Raw genomic sequence first — 17,816 nt, 5'->3', positions numbered from 1 at the left:
TGTGATGACAAAGAGCTGGAAATTGAAGGCAAGCTCATCAAATGGGAAATGACTAAACAAGTTATTGCATATGATTGCAATGAAGTATTATTGCATTATAAGAAATGATTAGCAGGATGACTTCAGAAAAATTCTGGAAAGAGTTACATGAACTTATGTGAAGTAAAATGAACAGAATCAGAACCAGCGACAGCAATATTGTATAATAATCAGCTGTGAATTGCTTATCTATTCTCAGCAATACAATGATCCAAACAATCCCAAAGGATTTATGACAAAAAAATGCTATCCTGAATGTAGATTGAAGTATTGCTTTCTTCTCTTCCTCCTTGATATACATTTTCTTTTGCAACACAGATGATATGGAAATTTTTGCCTGACTATGCAATTATAATTTGTATTAAATTGCTACCTTCTTAGGAATAATAAGGTAGGAGAGAAGGCAAAAATTTGGAAATCAAAAACTTTAAAAAGAATGTTAATTTTTAAATGTAATTGAGAAAAAATTACAACAAAAAGGAATGTCAAAAAAGACAGGAAAAAGTTAGCTATTTTATTTCTACTGTTTTGTTTTGTTTTTTGTTTTTTTTTTTTTATTTATTTATCTGTATAAATAGTATCATTTGTTTTTACTTATCTGTGTGCTTCAGAAGCAAATATGATGTCATGGGTAGAAAGCTGGCTTTGGAGTAAGGAAAGCCTATGTTTAAGTATTAATATATATACTCACTGTGTAACCCTGGGCAAATCACATAACAGCTCAGTATCTTTATACAAGTCTGTAAAGATAGAAATCTCAGAGCAGATGTTAATCTGTATGGAAGAGGGAATTCTGACAAAAGTGAATTTTTTCTATCAATAAAATCATAGGATTGAAAAAAAAAAAAGGTTACAAGTTGTACCTCCCCAGTAGAATGTGTAAACACTTGGTTCACAATGGATTTTGGATTTATGATCTAAAAGAGAATGTTTAAAGTCCCCAAGTTGATAATTCTGCCTTGAATTTATTGTTGTGAAAAATAGATTCAATGATGCCCCCAGTTGAAGAACTAAAACTCCCTAACAAAAAAATGAAGAATTTGGGATTCCAGCCCTGATCTAGGAAAGGCTATTTACTCTTGCATGATTCCTACAGCTATCCTAATTCATAATGCTACTAACTGAGGGACACAAAGGTATATGAAGCACAGGATCAACCACAGATGCTGATGATAAATAAGATTAAATCAGTAAGAAGCGGTCTTTAAATGTAAAGTAAGAAAAGAAGGTATCCCCCTTTACCAAGGACTGTGTTCTAAGCACTCTTCCACGTATCTGGAGAAAACCCTGTCAACTTCCTCTCCTATATTCTCATCTCTCTCTCTTGAGAGTGATTTCCAACTACCACTGCAGGAGAAAAGTTTCGCTCTCTAATTAATCTGTTTTCTTTTTTCCCATGCTAGAAAGAAATAAATTTTTTTGGCTCTTTGGGAATTTAGGGCTCCTTTTAAAGCAGCCATCTCAAGCTTTATCAGAAGGGCTATTACAATTGTAAGTTCTTTGGGGGCAGGACCTGTTTCAGTTTTGTCTTTGTATCCTTAGCACCTCACAAGTTCCTGGAATAGAGCAGATACTTGATTAATTCTTCTTGTTCAAAATGTATTGAATAAGTCATGAGAAAAGTTGAAGCAAAGTGCTTTAGGAACAGTTCAGAAGAAGAAAAGATTGATTCTCTCTAGATGATGAACAAAGTCATTATGGAAATGATGGGAGTTGAACTTAGCCTTGGTCCATATTTCTGTAGGGGGAAATGGGTAGTGGAGGGGGTTTTAGACAGAATGAACAAATATCATAAGTATAGGAACAAAAAAGAACAGGGCAAGTTTGAGTTCTTATAAAGATAGGATAATGTCTCTAGTCCACTGCTTCTTGGGGTGTTATACATCCCTCCAAAATGATTACCTTTGTCAGTGAGACTGACTGTGGACATCTGTTTCTTTTCTTTAGGATATGAAAGGAGTCTAATGCTATTTCAGAAGTGATAGCGATCAGACAGATGTAGTGAAAGTCAGACTTGCTGACTTGTTCAACTCATATCGATTCTCTTTTTTGTGGGCAGACAACCCATCTGTGTTGTGATACTTGGCCAAGGAACTGTGAATCTTTTCTTATTTAAACAAGTTATCTTACTTCAACAAGTGAATCTTATCAGTTTTCACTGAATGATTTGGAGCCGCAGGAATGCTCTCTTGTAGACTCACTCCATATCCAAGCTCCCATCTTTTTCAAAATAAAAAGAAATGAAATGAAAAAGGAAAGAAAAGGGAAAAAAAGAAAAGAAAAAATCTAAACCAATTAAAAACTGTTCAAATTGTTCCATAGATGTCTCTGATAAACTCTACTTTTGGTCTCCAGTGTTCATCTTTAAACAATCTACAAACATCATGTCAATGTCTTCAAACTAAGTGTTTAAATAGAAAGAGGAAAATAGAGGAACTATGTTCAATGTTATAAATTAGAAAATAGACTAGATAAAAGTGCAAAATAAAGATTTGTCTTAGATAGCTTAGACATCTTGAATGGCAGTCTTTTTACTCTGCATTCACATTATAACTCTTAAAGTATTACTGAAATAAAAGACCATCTTTGATTCTAAAATTATGTTCATAGAAAAGCAACATGGCATGATATAGTAGAGTAATGATCTTGTAGTTGGTAAGATCTGTTTTGACACGTACAAAGAAATGACTTTTGCTGATTCTTTATCCAGTTCACACCTACTAACCATGGGTATCCACTAAGGCTCTTTCCTATGTCTTCTCTTTTATCCATATACTCACTGGTTTAGTTTTCTCATCAATTCCTATGATTTTAGTTTCATTGTTCTAGAACCAAGATATATTATTTAATCCTAGCTTCTCTCCTGGACTCATCAACAAAAGCCTTTTGGACATTTCAGTCTGTTTGAGGCATAGAATTCTTAACATCAACATGTCTGAAACAGAACTCATTGTTTCCCTAAACTTTCTCCTTGCCTCAGCTTCTCAGATATAATATGGAGGTACCCTCTACCTAGTCACTCAGGTTCATAAACCTGATGTCATTCTTTTTTTTTAATAGCTTTTTATTTACAAGATATATGCATGGGTAATTTTTCAACATTGATAATTGTAAAACCTTTTGTTCCCATTTCCCCCCTCCTTCCTCCCACCCCCTCCCCGAGATGGTGGGTTGACTAATACATGTAAAATATGTTAAAATATAAGTTAAATACAATATATATGTATACATGTCCACACAGTTATTTTGCTGTACAAAAAGAATCGGACTTTGAAATAGTGTACAATTAATCTGTGAAAGAGATCAAAAATGCAAGTGGACAAAAACAGAGGGATTGGCAATTCTACATAGTGGTTCATAGTCATCTCCCAGAGTTCTTTCACTGGGCGTAGCTGGTTCAGTTCATTACTGCTCTATTGGAACTGATTTGGTTCATGACATTGTTGAAGAGGGCTATATCCATCAGAATTGATCATCATATGGTATTGTTGTTGAAATATATAATGATCTCCTGGTCCTGCTCATTTCACTCAGCATCAGTTCCTACAAGTCTATCCAAGTCTTTCTGAAATGACCACTGGTCATTTCGTACAAAAGAATAATATTCCATAATATTCATATACCACAATTTATTCAGCCATTCTCCAAGTTATGGGCATGCACTCTGCTTACCTGGTGACATTTTTGATTCACCTTCTACCCCCATATACCTAATAAGTTGTCAAAGCTTATTTTTAAACTTACACTATCTCCTGCCCATATTTCTTTCATTTTATTCACCCATGCTAAAACCCTAGTTCAGGTCCACATCACTGCTAGCATGGACTATTGCAATAGTCTTTATTTTTTTCCCTTTCCCTTCTTTTTAACTTATTATTTTTAGATGAACAAGTGTCTATATTGTCTCCATATCATATATTCCTCTACTGGGAGAAAAAAAAAGACAAAGTAAACTCATGTAAAAATACACATGCTAATAGAAAACAAATCTTTATATTATCCATGTCATACATTCATATATATGTATGTGCATATATCTTTATATCAGATTCCTCCCTATCTGTAGTCCCTAAAGATAATTTCCTTTTTCTTCCTCACAAAAACAAGCAAAGACAGTAGGCTAGAGTTTGAGAAATTACATATATCACCAATGGGGACAAAAACTTACTATTTGACAAAAATCATGAGGAAAAATGGAAAGTAATCTGAAAGAATCTGGCTCCCAGATACATCTATGATTATATATAAGGTCCTTTGTTTGGCATTTAATGTTCTTCATAACTTGGTTCCATTCTATTTTTCCAGATTTCTTACACTTTACTCTCCTCTCTACTCTTTCTCCTTTTATGATATCTACTCCTCTACTTTTTCTATGATCTCAATAATATTGATCTACTTTGCTATTACTCACTTATTTCCTGGTTTTTGTTCTTCCTCATGACTGGAATGTTCTCATCAATTTCTGGCAGATAGAATCTGTAGCATCCTTAAGACATAACTTCATTGTCATCTCTATTGCTGGTCTCCTAAGGTGCTTAGATTTGCTCTAATCTTTCCATACCACCTCTCTTCTGTTTCTTTCTTTTTTTTTTTTTCTTTTCCACTAGAATATAAGTTCTTGGATGGCAAAAGCTCTTTATTTTCATTGCTAGTAATCATCAATAGGTCTGGCTATTACATTGGACAAGTCACTTAACATTCCTCAGCTAAAAGATCTCCAGTTCATGGAATGATTTTTTTTTTGGTTGAGCCCAGCTTTTTAAATTGTGGGTCATGATCCTTATATGGGGTCTTGTAACTGAAGGTGGGGGATCACAAAATTATGATTTATTATCAATAAATGTTTGGTTTCTATATATATCTGGGGTCATGCAAAAATTTCTTGGGCAAAAAAGAGTCATGATTGAAAAAAATTAAGAAGCCCTACTGTAGAGGACCTATGGGAGGAATTGAATAACATACCAAATCAAATAAGATGAGATGTGATTTGAACCATGGAATTATCCATATCAATGAGATTATAATTCTATTGAAGCATCAGAATAAAATGGTAATGACCTAATTGACAACAATTAATTAATCAAGAATAATTTTCCCTGAAAAATGAATGTTATTAGGAATAAAGTTTATTTTTAATGTCCTTAAATACCTTTCCTTTCCCCATCTTTCACTTGGGTCTCTACAACTCTTTTCATTATTAGTACCTTCTCAGCATTAGGATTAAAACAAGATAATATTCTTGGTTCTATAAAATCTAACTCTGAGCAGAAATTACCTGACAAAACCTATTCAAATGAAGATATTTGTGAAAACCTGGACTACATAGCCCAGAAAATAAGGCCAATGTTGATATGAATCATGTGCCAGGAACTGATATTTTTTCCTGGTTCATTATGAGCTTGGCAACTTTCAACAATGCTGAATTTGAGTATGACCTTTCTTTGGCTCATTTCTCATGTGTGTGTGTGTGTGTGTGTGTGTGTGTGTGTACATAGAAGCTTGCTTATGCAAAAGAGTCTACCAGGTGTTGAAAGACTCGGAAACTGCTGAGGGGAATAGCAAATGTGCAATGATTGATGGTTATGAGTTTATGAAGCAGAGTTAATACAATTCTAGATTTGATATTATGGAAAATCTAGATTTAAATACCTATGTATGTGTCCCTAGATTACTCATTTCACCTCATGATCAAGATGAATTTCTTCATCAGGAAAAAGAGCATATCAGTAACCGTAATATCTATACAACTATATAAATATAAACAAATAAGAAAAGACAGAAAAAAGGAAGGAAGGAAGGAGTAGAAAGTAAATTGAGAGTTAGTGTGGCACAATTAATAAATCTCATCCTTGGAATCACGATGTCCTAGATTCAGGTACATATTTTGCCTTTGAAAGTAACAACTTGTTTAATTAAAAAAACAGAATTGTCATCCTAATCTATTATTAATATATTCTGATCTTGCTTCACTTCTAATCCTCACTGATTTGAATTAGTGAGATTTCATTAATGCATACACACACATACACATGTGTGTATAAATACTATAAATACATATATGTATCTATTTGTATAAAACATTAAATACATAAAACATAATATAAACACATGTAACATATACTTATTATATGACATATCCTTATGTGAATGCATTATATGTATATATTAATATGTATAATATGTATATATTAGGGACACAGCTTTATTTTTCTCTGATGCTTACTCTAAAAAGTGGTAAACTCACCAACGAATCCATTATCATTCATTCTTATTCAATTATTCCTTTATCTGGCAAATATATTTATTAAGCCATCTATTGTGACCAGGGCATTGTGTTAGCAGCCTAATATACAAAGATAGATTTAATACAGATGCTACTCTCAAGAAACCCACAATATAATGAGAAAAAGGTATAATGTCTGGGCTAGCTTTCTGGAGGATCTCTAGAAGGGCCTTGGTCTTTAGGTGAGAAGTGATGAAGGCAGGAGAGCCACCACAAGGCTGGTCAAAGATGGAATCTGGAATCTGGAGTCTGAGCCTAAACAGTCTTCTCTGTATCTGTGGTTGAGAGACTCTTCTGTGTCTGAGACTCTCCCTTAAATACCTCAGTATGATTACATCACTACAGCACACTGAACATGCCATTAGCAGAGCTATTACATCATTAGATCACAGTAAGTATATGTATAGAGAACCATTATCTCACACTGAGTAGGTGCTTAACTATAAGCACCCTGCTGTACTTGATTCAAGTACACCTTTTCAGAGTTCCAGCCCTCTACAAAAAGGCATATATACAAATAAGGTAGAATAACATAAAAACTTGCCAAAGATAAGATAGAGTTGGGAGAGCATATGAAGGACAACTCTATCTCATTTTTAATAGTGGTCCCTCATTTTTGCAGCATATACTTTACTCACCTTTACCTGTTAGAATTCCTGCCCTCCTTCAAAGCTCAACTCACATATTCCCTATTATCCAAGGCCGTTCCTGATTCCTTTAGAAAATGTGTACTGTTCTAAGTCTAGTTACTTGGTTCAAATAGACTGCTGGAAGTGCAAATTGATTTTTTTCTACTAACCAGAACCCATAAATGTGGGAACTGTTATTTTATAGAAATGTAGTAATTTCCATAAAGGTTCTCTAATGCAGAATTATGGTAGAAAGGAAACTTTATTTTCTCAAAGGCTTGAGGAATAGAAGCTCTAAAATATAATACAGATCCCAAAGGACTTAGAGAGTAGACCTAATGACAAACTGTATAATCTCTGAGGACAAAAAGTTCTTCACTGGGATGACAATAATGATGTGATCTTCAATGTTAGATGTGGTTAGCAGAGGAATTGATCGCTGTTGCAGTCAGGGAGAAGACTCTGATAGAAATCAGTTATAAGATTAGCTCCATGGTTCCACTCTCTGGGGGAAGGGAGAGGGTTATCTAGCCTGAAATCCAAATGATGTCAAACTCCTGAGATCTACTGTCTTTAGAGGTCTCAAGCAGTCTCACCTTGCCATGCCCTGTCAGAAATTCCAGTCATGTCCCTACGATTAAATTTTCCCTATAAAATCTACTTATGGGCCACCCCATTGCTGAGGTTCAGCAAGAGACCCCAAAAGGTTGGTTTTAGCAGACTGTGTCCTGAAGTGTTTCAAAAGAATTTGTGGACTTGAACCCATCTCTGACTCAAGGGACAAAATTTATTGTAATAGTAAGACCAATTTAAGCAGGCTAAGTTTCAAAAGAATTTAGCAAAGAACCAGGAGCAAGGAGACAAATTTATCCAGTTCTTCATGCCACTAATACGCTAATTTTATGGCCTAGAGGTAGAACTGAGGAGGTCTCAGGAATTTAATTATCACTGACCAGACGATTACATGATAGTAATGTTTGTAGGACTATCTAAGCCAGTATATCTGACTATCTATAACATTACTGACAATCTATATAACATTTCTATATTATATAACATTACTATACTATCTATAACCAGTAATGTTTGTAGGACTAAGGCCAGAAAACTTTAGAGACATTGACAGGTAGATTGTTAGAACAGAAGCACTCTAAGGTCAGGGGATCTTAAAATTATTGCTGTAGTTTCCCTAGAATCTGTACCGTCTTTTGAAGCAGTCCACCAATGCACTCTGTCTCATGGTATGTTTCTTTTTACCCCCTTTCCAGTGCCACATGATATTTCTCCTAACTCCACTATGCTTCCTAGTCCCACTTCTCCTCCTTGTAGCTAGCTAACTCTTTTAAGGTGCTATGTCCTTTTCAGGAACTTGTCCTTCATATGCTCTCCCAACTCTATCTTATATTTACCATTCCTGTTATCTATTGTATCCCTTCCTTTTGTCTATAACCTCTTTTCTAAATAAATCTATGTTTTTGACAAAAAGAGTGGCCATTGTGAATTCTGCACATGACTGAATCCCAGTTTTTGGTGCTTACCATCATCTGGTGTCTACCTCCCATACATAATTTTGGTCCTTGAACCACATCATTTTGAGCCACACTCCACATCATTATCCACATCAACAAAGGTGAAGGGTTATCTAGGCAAGAAAGGTTTTCATCTGTTACTGCTAGAGAGCAGTGGCAATCTGCCTTGGAGAAAGAAAGCAGTCACAAAGAGATTAATGAATGCCTGAAGTATTAGAATAAGTGGCATTTGACAATGTTGATGAAAGCTTTGCATAACTGAAGTTTTTACTTCTCTCTTTTATTCTCTTCCCCTCCTTTGCCTTCCCCTATCTTTTTCCTTCACTTCTATTCTTTTCCCTCCCCTTCCTTCTCCTTCTGGAGTCCCTTCCTCCATTCCTTTATTTTCTCCTTCCTTTCTTTTTTCCTTCCTTTCTAAGGCACATGAACTACTTTACCTCTAGTTGTTTAAGATGACATTAAATACAGGTTTTGTTTCTGTTTTTGTTTTGGGTTTTTTTTTTGGTGAGGATGGGGGGCTGGTAGAGAGGATAGACTTGTTCTATGGCTTTTTGCAGGAGGTCATATCTTAAGTCATGCAATTAACTGAAGCAAGGCTGTTGTAAAGGGGATGCTAGTCCAGGTAAAGCCTCTGAGGTACCTTCCTACTCTGAAGTAGCAGGATTCTGTGAATCTCATTAATCTTGTTTAAAGTTCTTGGTAAGGCCAACTCATTTCCATGGGAAGCTAATAGGTTTTTTGGTTATAATAGCAGATTCCTTAATTATTAAGATTCCATAATTAATACAATAGAGAGGAAGAAGCTAAGAGTTTCACATTTTTATCCTTTCAATCAATTCCTTTTTGCCCTTAGGACATTCCCATTTTTTAAAAAACCTCTTAAGGATGTGAATCCTGCACACACAACATTGTCCAAGAAATGTACCCCCCTTTTTTTTTAATCAGGAAGGCCAAGGGCAAACCCAACAAGAGTCAAGTGGACTCAAAGGAAGATGGGGCAAACTTCCATTCAGCAAACGTTCCAGACATATAATGAGTAAGCTCCATTTTCTATAGTGATGACTTGAATTTCCAAACAGAATTTTGTCTTTCAGATTCTTTTAATTCTCTTTTCTTCTACCCTCTTCTCCTTTCCATTTCTCTTCTTTCTATTTCATCCCAGCCTATCCCAGATGACCCTGGCTTAATCTATCCAGCTCAAAGCAATGCAGTACAATGAAATCCAATTCAATTGACTTTTATTGAGTGACAATCTTCAAAGCTGTGTACTAAGTGTTAGGGATGGTAAAAAGTGTGAAAAAGTTCCTGATTTCAAAACTTCTCAGTCTACTTTGAGTCAGGGAGCCATGGTAGGAAGATGCAATGATGTAATCAGAGGTAGGGAATTAGACTGTAACCTTTGTAGTCCCCAATAGGGAATGAGGGAAAAGACTGAACTATGTCCAAATAAGGTGAATGCCAGAAGATATAATTAGAGGTATAGATTCATGCTCACATGGGAGGGAGGTAAAGGAGGGAAGGAGGAGAAAAGAGGGGTAGGGATAGAGTTGGGATGGAGAGAGGAAGATAGAAAGTGAGAAGGATGAGGAAAGAGGGAGGTGGGGAAGGAGAGGTGGTGATGTTAAGTGCTATGGATAGACTATAACCTCTGTAGCATTCAGTAAATGGGTAATCAGGGGAGGGATTTGAGTTTTAGATGACAGGGCATAAAAAGACATGTTTATTGATTACAAGTCTACTTATTCTATAGGACACTCAGTGCTGTAATTGTGTATTGAAATGGACTTTTAACTTCACCCCTCCCTAGCAAATGGAACCAGGTGAAAAATTCTCAAAAAGTCTATGAGATGGAATAGGTCAGACCCTAGGCCTAAATTTCAGGAAGTCACAAAATTCCTATTCTAAAAGGGTTGTAGGGCAGAAAGGGTCAGACCTGGGTCTATTTGGGTAAGAGGGTCTAGCACCCTATTCTACACATTAGTTCAAAGGAATTATTTCTCAGGATACCTGGTTTTGGAGGCAGGAGGACTTAAGTTTATTTTTATTTTTTTAATTAAAGATTTTTATTTTCAAATTATATGCATGGATATGTTTCAACATTTACCCTTAAAACATTTTTACAGTTAAAGTTTCTAATAAAGACCTCATTTTCAAAATATATACAGAATTGATTCTAATTTACAAGAAATGAAGCCATTCTTCAATTAATAAAAGGCCAAAGGATATGAACAATTTTCAGATGATGAAATTGAAACTATTTCTGGGGGGCGGAGCCAAGATGGCGGAGAAGACACACGCGACTTTCTAAGCTCTTCTCTTACCCTCTTTATCAATATTATATCGAGCCTCAAAAATAGCCGCTGCTACAATTTAAAGAAGGAAAGAACAACTCACCGGCCGGAAAATTGCAGTCCCAAAAAGGTTGTTCGGGGCCAGGGGAGATCGGCCGGTGGGAAAATGGAAGGAGTCTCAAACCGGGGTGAAGGCCAGATCTCCAAGCCCACCCCAACCCGCAGGGGGCTTTTCCTTGGGGAGTTTGACCTGCACAGGAGGCGAGCCGGTTGCCCCACCTGCCGGGGGAGCTCGGCGGGCCCAAAGGCTTTTGGGGCCTTGCATCAGGCGAGACACTGGGCAGGTTTGTCCGTCTGCAGTCACTGCTAAACCACAGTCCCCAAGAGGCTCCGGCCTGGGGCCCCTTTTAAACCGCCCAGGGCAGGGTCCCTCAGCCCTTTAAGCAGTTTGATAGCTCAGCCTGTGCTGAACCCTTCCCGGGGAAGGGAAAACCTCACCAAAAATCCCATACCTCAAGCCAAATCGGTTTTCCTTTCCTGCTCTGCAGAGGCTTCCCCTTTGCCTAGGAGACCACCCTAAAGGCTTTAAAAATAAAAAAAGATGAAAAGAACAATCGACAGTTTTCGAAAAAAACGGTCACAAACCTGAAGAGACCCAAACAGCAAAATGCATCAGATGTCCTCCTTTACATAATCTCATGAAGGCCATTAAAAATCTCAAAAAGAGGTTGAAGATAAATGGGAAAGGAAAGGAAGCCCCCGAAGCAACAACTTCCCAAATACGTTGGAAAAATAAAAATTTACAAAGTAGGTTTGTGAATTGGAAAAAGAAAAGAACTCGAAAGTAGGATCCGTGAATTGGAAAAAAAAGAACAAAGAAAGGGATCTGGAATTGGAAAAAGAAAATAACACTAAAAAAAAAATTAAAGTAAATGGAAAAAAATTCCACAAAAAACAATACATTCAAAAACTCAATTGGACATAACAAGAAAAAGTAAAAAAAAGCTTTGAAAAAATAATTTTTAAAAATTAGAACTGAACAAATTGAAACAAGATTCATTAACGCAAAATCCATCAAGCAAAAAAAAAAAATGACAAACTGGAAAAACCAGAATTATCTATTAAAAACGAAGATTGGAAAAAGATCTAGGAGAGATAATCTGAGGATTATTGGTTTTCCGCTATGATGAAAAAAAGACCTACATACTATTTTAAAAAGAAATCTCAAAGAGAACTGCCCAGATGTAATAGAATCAGAAGGTAAAAATAGGCTTGAAAAATTCATAAACACCTTCTGAAAGAAACCCTAAAATAAAAACCCCAAAATAGGTTTCAGAACTATCAGATTAAGGAAAAATTTTGCGCCAAAAAAAAACCATTTAAATAGAGGTGCCAAATAAGGATCCCCGATCTGGCTGCCTCTACAAAAGGAAAGAAGGGCCGGAATAGATATTCCAAAGGCACAAGAACAGAATGCACCAAGAATAAATTCCCTTTTGAGCATTTTCTTCAGGGGAAGAAGATTGAATTTAATGAAACAAATGAATTCCATTTGTTTCTGAAGAAAACCAGAACGAAACAAAAATTTATCTCCGAATAGAACTCGAGATGCGAAAAGGTAAAAATAACCTTGAGAATTGATTTCTTTGTGGATATACAAAAAGAATAATTATAATTTGATTGTACTGATATAACATAAAAAAGGGTAGATTGGAAAAGGGATGATGGCACAATAAGGTGGGAAGGAGGGATAAAAAGGGAAACCACTTCCCCACAAAAGGGTAAAAAACTTATCATATTTGGGGAATTTGGGGGGAGGAACATTGGTGAATTTACCTCATCAGGTTGCTCAAAAAAAAAATAATTGACATTTGTTTTAAGAAAATTCTCTCGCCTCATTAAAAACGGGGAAAGGAAAAGAAAAGGGGAAGGAAGTGGGAAAAGACCAAAGGGGGAGGGAGGGTTAAAAGAGGTAAGTATCGTGATACAAGAGGGTATAAGTTTAAAAGGGGGAAAAGGGTTGGGGAGGCAAGAATAAGTAAAAGCCAATCTGGGTTATTAGGATGGAAAATACAATTTTAATTCAACCAAAATGTAAATGGGATAACTCCCCATAAAGAGGAGGCAGATAGCAGACTGGATCAAAAGTCAGAACCCCACAATTGTTGTTTACAAAAACACATTTAAAAGGGGGATGCATATAATAAAAGTAAAAGGTGGACAAAATCTATTATGCTTCAGGTGAAGTCAAAAGGGGGTACTCCTTACTCAGATCAAGCAAAGAAAATTGATCTAATTAAAAGAGAAAGGGGAAACTTTCCGCCCTTTCTAAAAAGGAGCAATATCAATATTCATTAACACCAAAGTGGTAGCACTCAACTTCCTAAAGGAGAAGTTAAGAGAGTTGCAAAGAAAAAAGACAACAAAACTGTAATAGTGGAGATCTCAACCTTGCACTCTCAAAAGACAAATCAAACCACAAAACAAAAAGAAAAAATTAAAGAAAAAGAATATTAGAAAAATTAGGATTTGGATCTTTGGAGAAAATTAATGGAGATAGAAGGGAAAATACTTTCTTCTCAGCACATGGAACCCTTTAAAAATTGACCATATATTAGGAATAAGACCCAAAAATTAAATAAGAAAGCAGAAATAGAAATGCTTTCCAATCATGATGCAATAAAAACCACTTAACAAAAAGTTGGGAAATAGACCAAAAGTAATTGGAAACTAAAACAATCTCATCTTAAAAATGATTGGGTGAACGGAAATTATAGATACAATTCATAATTTCACTCAAGATAATACAATGAGGACATCATACCAAAAATTTGTGGGATGCAACCAAAGGGAAAGGGAATTTTAATCCAGAGGCTTACTTGAATAAAACAGAAAGAAAAGATTAATGAATTGGGTTTAAAAAAACTAAAAAGACAAAATTAAAACCCCCAATCAAATACTAAATTGGAAATTCTAAAATTAAAAGGAGAAATTAAAATATTGAAATAAAAAACATTGAACTAATTAATAAAACTAAAGTTGGTTCTAGAAAAAGCCAATAAAAAGAAAGCCTTTGGAAAATCTGATTAGAAAAGGAGGAGGAAAATGAAATTAGTAGTCTTAAAATGAAAGGGGCTTTCCCCTGAAGGGAAATTGAAATAATAAGGGTTATTTTGTCAACTTTATGAAAAATTTGAAACAAGGAAATGGAGATACCTCCAAAATACAGACTTCCCAGACAAAGGAAGTAAATTGCTTGAATGTCCCATTTCAGGAAAAGAAATAGAACAGGCAATTAAACAACTCCCAAGAAAAACCCCCAGGACCAGATGGTTTACATGTTTTCAAACATTTAAAGAACAATTGGCCCCAAATTATATAAATTTGTAAAATAGGGGTGAAGGTCCCCAAATTCCTTCTATGCAAGACATGGTACTGATACCCCAAACCAGGTAGGCGAAAACAGAGAAAGAAAATTAAGCCAATCTCCCTAATAATATTGATTAAAACAAATAAGATATTAGCAAAAGACTGAAAATCATCTCCAAGAAATTACATATGATCAAGGTTTATACCAGGAATGCAGGGCTTTCAATAGGAAAACTATCAATATAATTGGCCATGTTAAAACCAAATTAACAAAACCTATGATCATCTCAATAGATGCAGAAAAAGCATTTAGAAAATCCAACATCCATTCCTATTAAAAACATTGAGAGTATGGGAATAAATGGACTTTTCCTTAAAATAATCAACATCTATTTAAACCATCAGTAAGCATCATATGTTGGAACAAATCAACCATTCCCAATAAGATCTGGTGAAACAAGGTTCCCACTATCACCGTTATATTTAATATTGTTTAGAAACGCTACAAACAATAAGGCGGAAAAGAGATTAAAGGAATAAGAATAGGAATAGGAAAGCCAAATTATCACCTTTCCGATGACATGATAGGGCCAAAACCCCAAATTCCTAAAAGTTATTAGAAATAACCACAACTTTACAAAAATTGCTTTATAAAATAAACCCCATAAGTCATCAATTCTTTATATACTAACAAACCAACAGTCGAGTTACAAAGAAATTCCATTTAAAAGTAACACAAAAAAAAGGAATCCCAAGGGGAAAATCAGAAACTTTATGAGCAAAAATTACAACCCACACAAATTAAGTCGTCAAAATTGAAAATATTAAATTGCTCTTGGATAGGGGGAGCAAATATAATAAAGTGACAAATATTCCCTAAACCAAATTTATTTACCACACCAACCAGACCCCAAAAAAACTATTTTTAATGCCTAGAAAAATAACAAAAAGTTCATAAGGAAAAAAAAAGGTCAAAATTTCCAAGGAATTATTAAAAAAATCAAATGATGGTGGCTTAGCGCCAGACTAAAATTATTAAAATAGAACATTACCAAAACTATTTGGTAATTGGAAAATTAGGATAGTGGATAATTAGGTTCAAGGGGAAAAACATCAAAAAAATAGAACCTATTTTAAAAAAAAACCCAATTTTGGGGGAAAGAATTACTTTTGATAAAATTGCTGGGAAAAAAACTTTAATAGGGAAATGGCATTGACCAATCCAAGGATACCAAATGGTCAAAATGGGGTATGACCGGGAAAAAAAATGAAATTTTTAAAATTGGGGAACTGGGGATTAGTTTTTCAGACCTTTGGAAGGGGAACTAGCCAAAAGCAAAGAACTGAACATTACGATCAAAAAAGAAAAAGATTATACAAATGAAAGTTTTTGTACAAAACAAAACAATGAGCAAGTTGGGAAAGCAATAAAGTGGGAAAATATTTTACTGGTTCTGTAAAGGCCCATTTTCAAAAATTTAAGAGAATTAACCCTAATTTATAAAAAACCCAAATTTCCAATTAAAAATTCAAAAACAACAATTCAGATGAAGAAATTGAAAGATTTCTTCAGAAAGGAATCCCAATCATTTTAATGGGGAAGCAAATTAAGAAACTTAGATATTTAAAACCTTTTGTTAATCTAAATTATTTTAATTAAAACAATTTTTTGGTTTTTCCAACCTTTTAAATTTAATACAAAATAAAATTTTTCCAGGTTCCTGAATTCCCTTTTTTTGGCAAAAATTGTTTGGGTCCATGTTAAATCTTAAATTGTGGTATTAAATTTAATATTTTTTTAAAAAAAATTTTAAAAAATTTTCTAAATGGGGGGTCAAAATTCCCAAAACCATTTGAGGGGAAGGGTTTTTTGGGGGGGTTTAAAAAAGAAGGGGTGAAAAAAATTTTGGAAAACCCAAGAAGAATTTTTGGCAATTGTTTTAATTGTTTTTTTAAAAAAAGGGAGTTACATTTGTTTGTTTTTTATATTTAAATCCCACCAAAATTTAAAAAATATTTAAAAAAAAAAAAAAAAAAAACTATTTCTCCATTAAATGTTAAACCGCAAAAAAAATTTAAGACAACTCTGAGATACCACTACACCTGTCGATTATAAGATGACAAGAAAAGATAAATGAATTTGGAGGATTGGGAAAACTGGAACACTTGGGCATTGTTGGTGGAGTTTGTACAGATCCAAGCTTCTGAACAATTGGAATATCTCAAAATTATCAAACCGGCATTCCTTTGATCCAGAAATGTTATTACTGGGTTTGTATCCCAAACAGATATTAAAGAGGAAAGGGACCTGTATGTCAAAATGGGCCTTTTCATAGTGGCTAGAAACTAAATTGAATGAATTATCAATTAGAGAATGGCCAGTAAATTAGAATGTTATGGAATATTATTGTTCTTAAGAAATATCCAGGTAAAAGAAATAATAAATTTAAAGTTGTGGTTATAAAATAAACCCCAAAGTTCCATTCTTATATATCACAACAAAATCCAACAGTCAAGTTACAAAAAATTCATTTACAGTAAACTGATAATATAAAATATTTAGGAATCTTCGAAGGGAAAACAGAAACTTTATGAGCAAAAATTACAGACCACTTTTCAAAAAATTAAGTCTGATCTAAACCAATTGGGAAAAATATTAAATGCTCTTGGTAGGGGAGCAAAATAATAAAGATGACAAATTCCTAAACAATTTTTTTTTGGCATACCAATCAGACCCCAAAAATTTTTAAACCAGAAAAATAACAACAAAGTTCATAAAAAAAATAAGAATTTCAAGGAATTAATGAAAAAAAAAATCAAATGATGGTGGCTAGCTTCAGATCTAAAATTATATTATAACGATTACCAAAACTTTTGGGTTGGCTAAAGAATAGATTAGTTGATGTGGAATAAGGTTCAAATAAAACAGTCAACAAAATAGCAAATTTTTGACAAACCCAAAGATCCCAGCTTTTGGGATAAGAACTTTGTTTGATAAAATTGTGGAAAATTAAACAATATGGCGAAACTAGGCTGATCCATTTCGAAACACCAAGATAAGGTCAAAATGGGTTCATGACCTAGGCATAAAGAATGAAATCATTAATAAATTAGAGGAACATAATAGTTTCATCTCAGACCTGTGGAAGGGAAGGTCTTTATGACCAAAGCAGAACTAGAGATCATTACTGATCACTAAAAGAAAATTTTGATTATACCAAACTGAAAAAGTTTTGTCAAACAAAACAATGCAACAAGATTAGGGGAAGCAATAAACTAGGAAAATATTTTTACAAAAGGTTCGATAAGGCCTCATTTCAAAATATGGAAATTAACTCTAATTTATAAAAATAAGCCATTCTCCAATTGAAAAATGGTCCGGAATGAACGAAATTTCAGATGAAGAAATTGAAAGTATTTCTAGTCATAGGTTAAGTCATTATTAATCAGAAATCAAATTAAGACAACTCTAAAGATCCACTACACACCTTCAGATTTAAGATGACAGGAAAAAAGATGATTGTTGGAGGAGGGAAAATGGGACATTGATTCATTGTTGGTGGAGTTGTGAACAATCCAACCATTTTGGAGAGTAGTTTGGAACTATGCCAAAAGTTATCAAACGGCATACCCTTTGATCCAAAGTGTTACTACTGGGATTATATCCCAACGAGAT

The sequence above is a fragment of the Sarcophilus harrisii genome, chromosome 1, assembly GCF_902635505.1.
Source record: "Sarcophilus harrisii chromosome 1, mSarHar1.11, whole genome shotgun sequence".
In the NCBI taxonomy this organism is placed as follows: Eukaryota; Metazoa; Chordata; class Mammalia; order Dasyuromorphia; family Dasyuridae; genus Sarcophilus; species Sarcophilus harrisii.
This window is presented reverse-complemented; position numbering follows the sequence as displayed.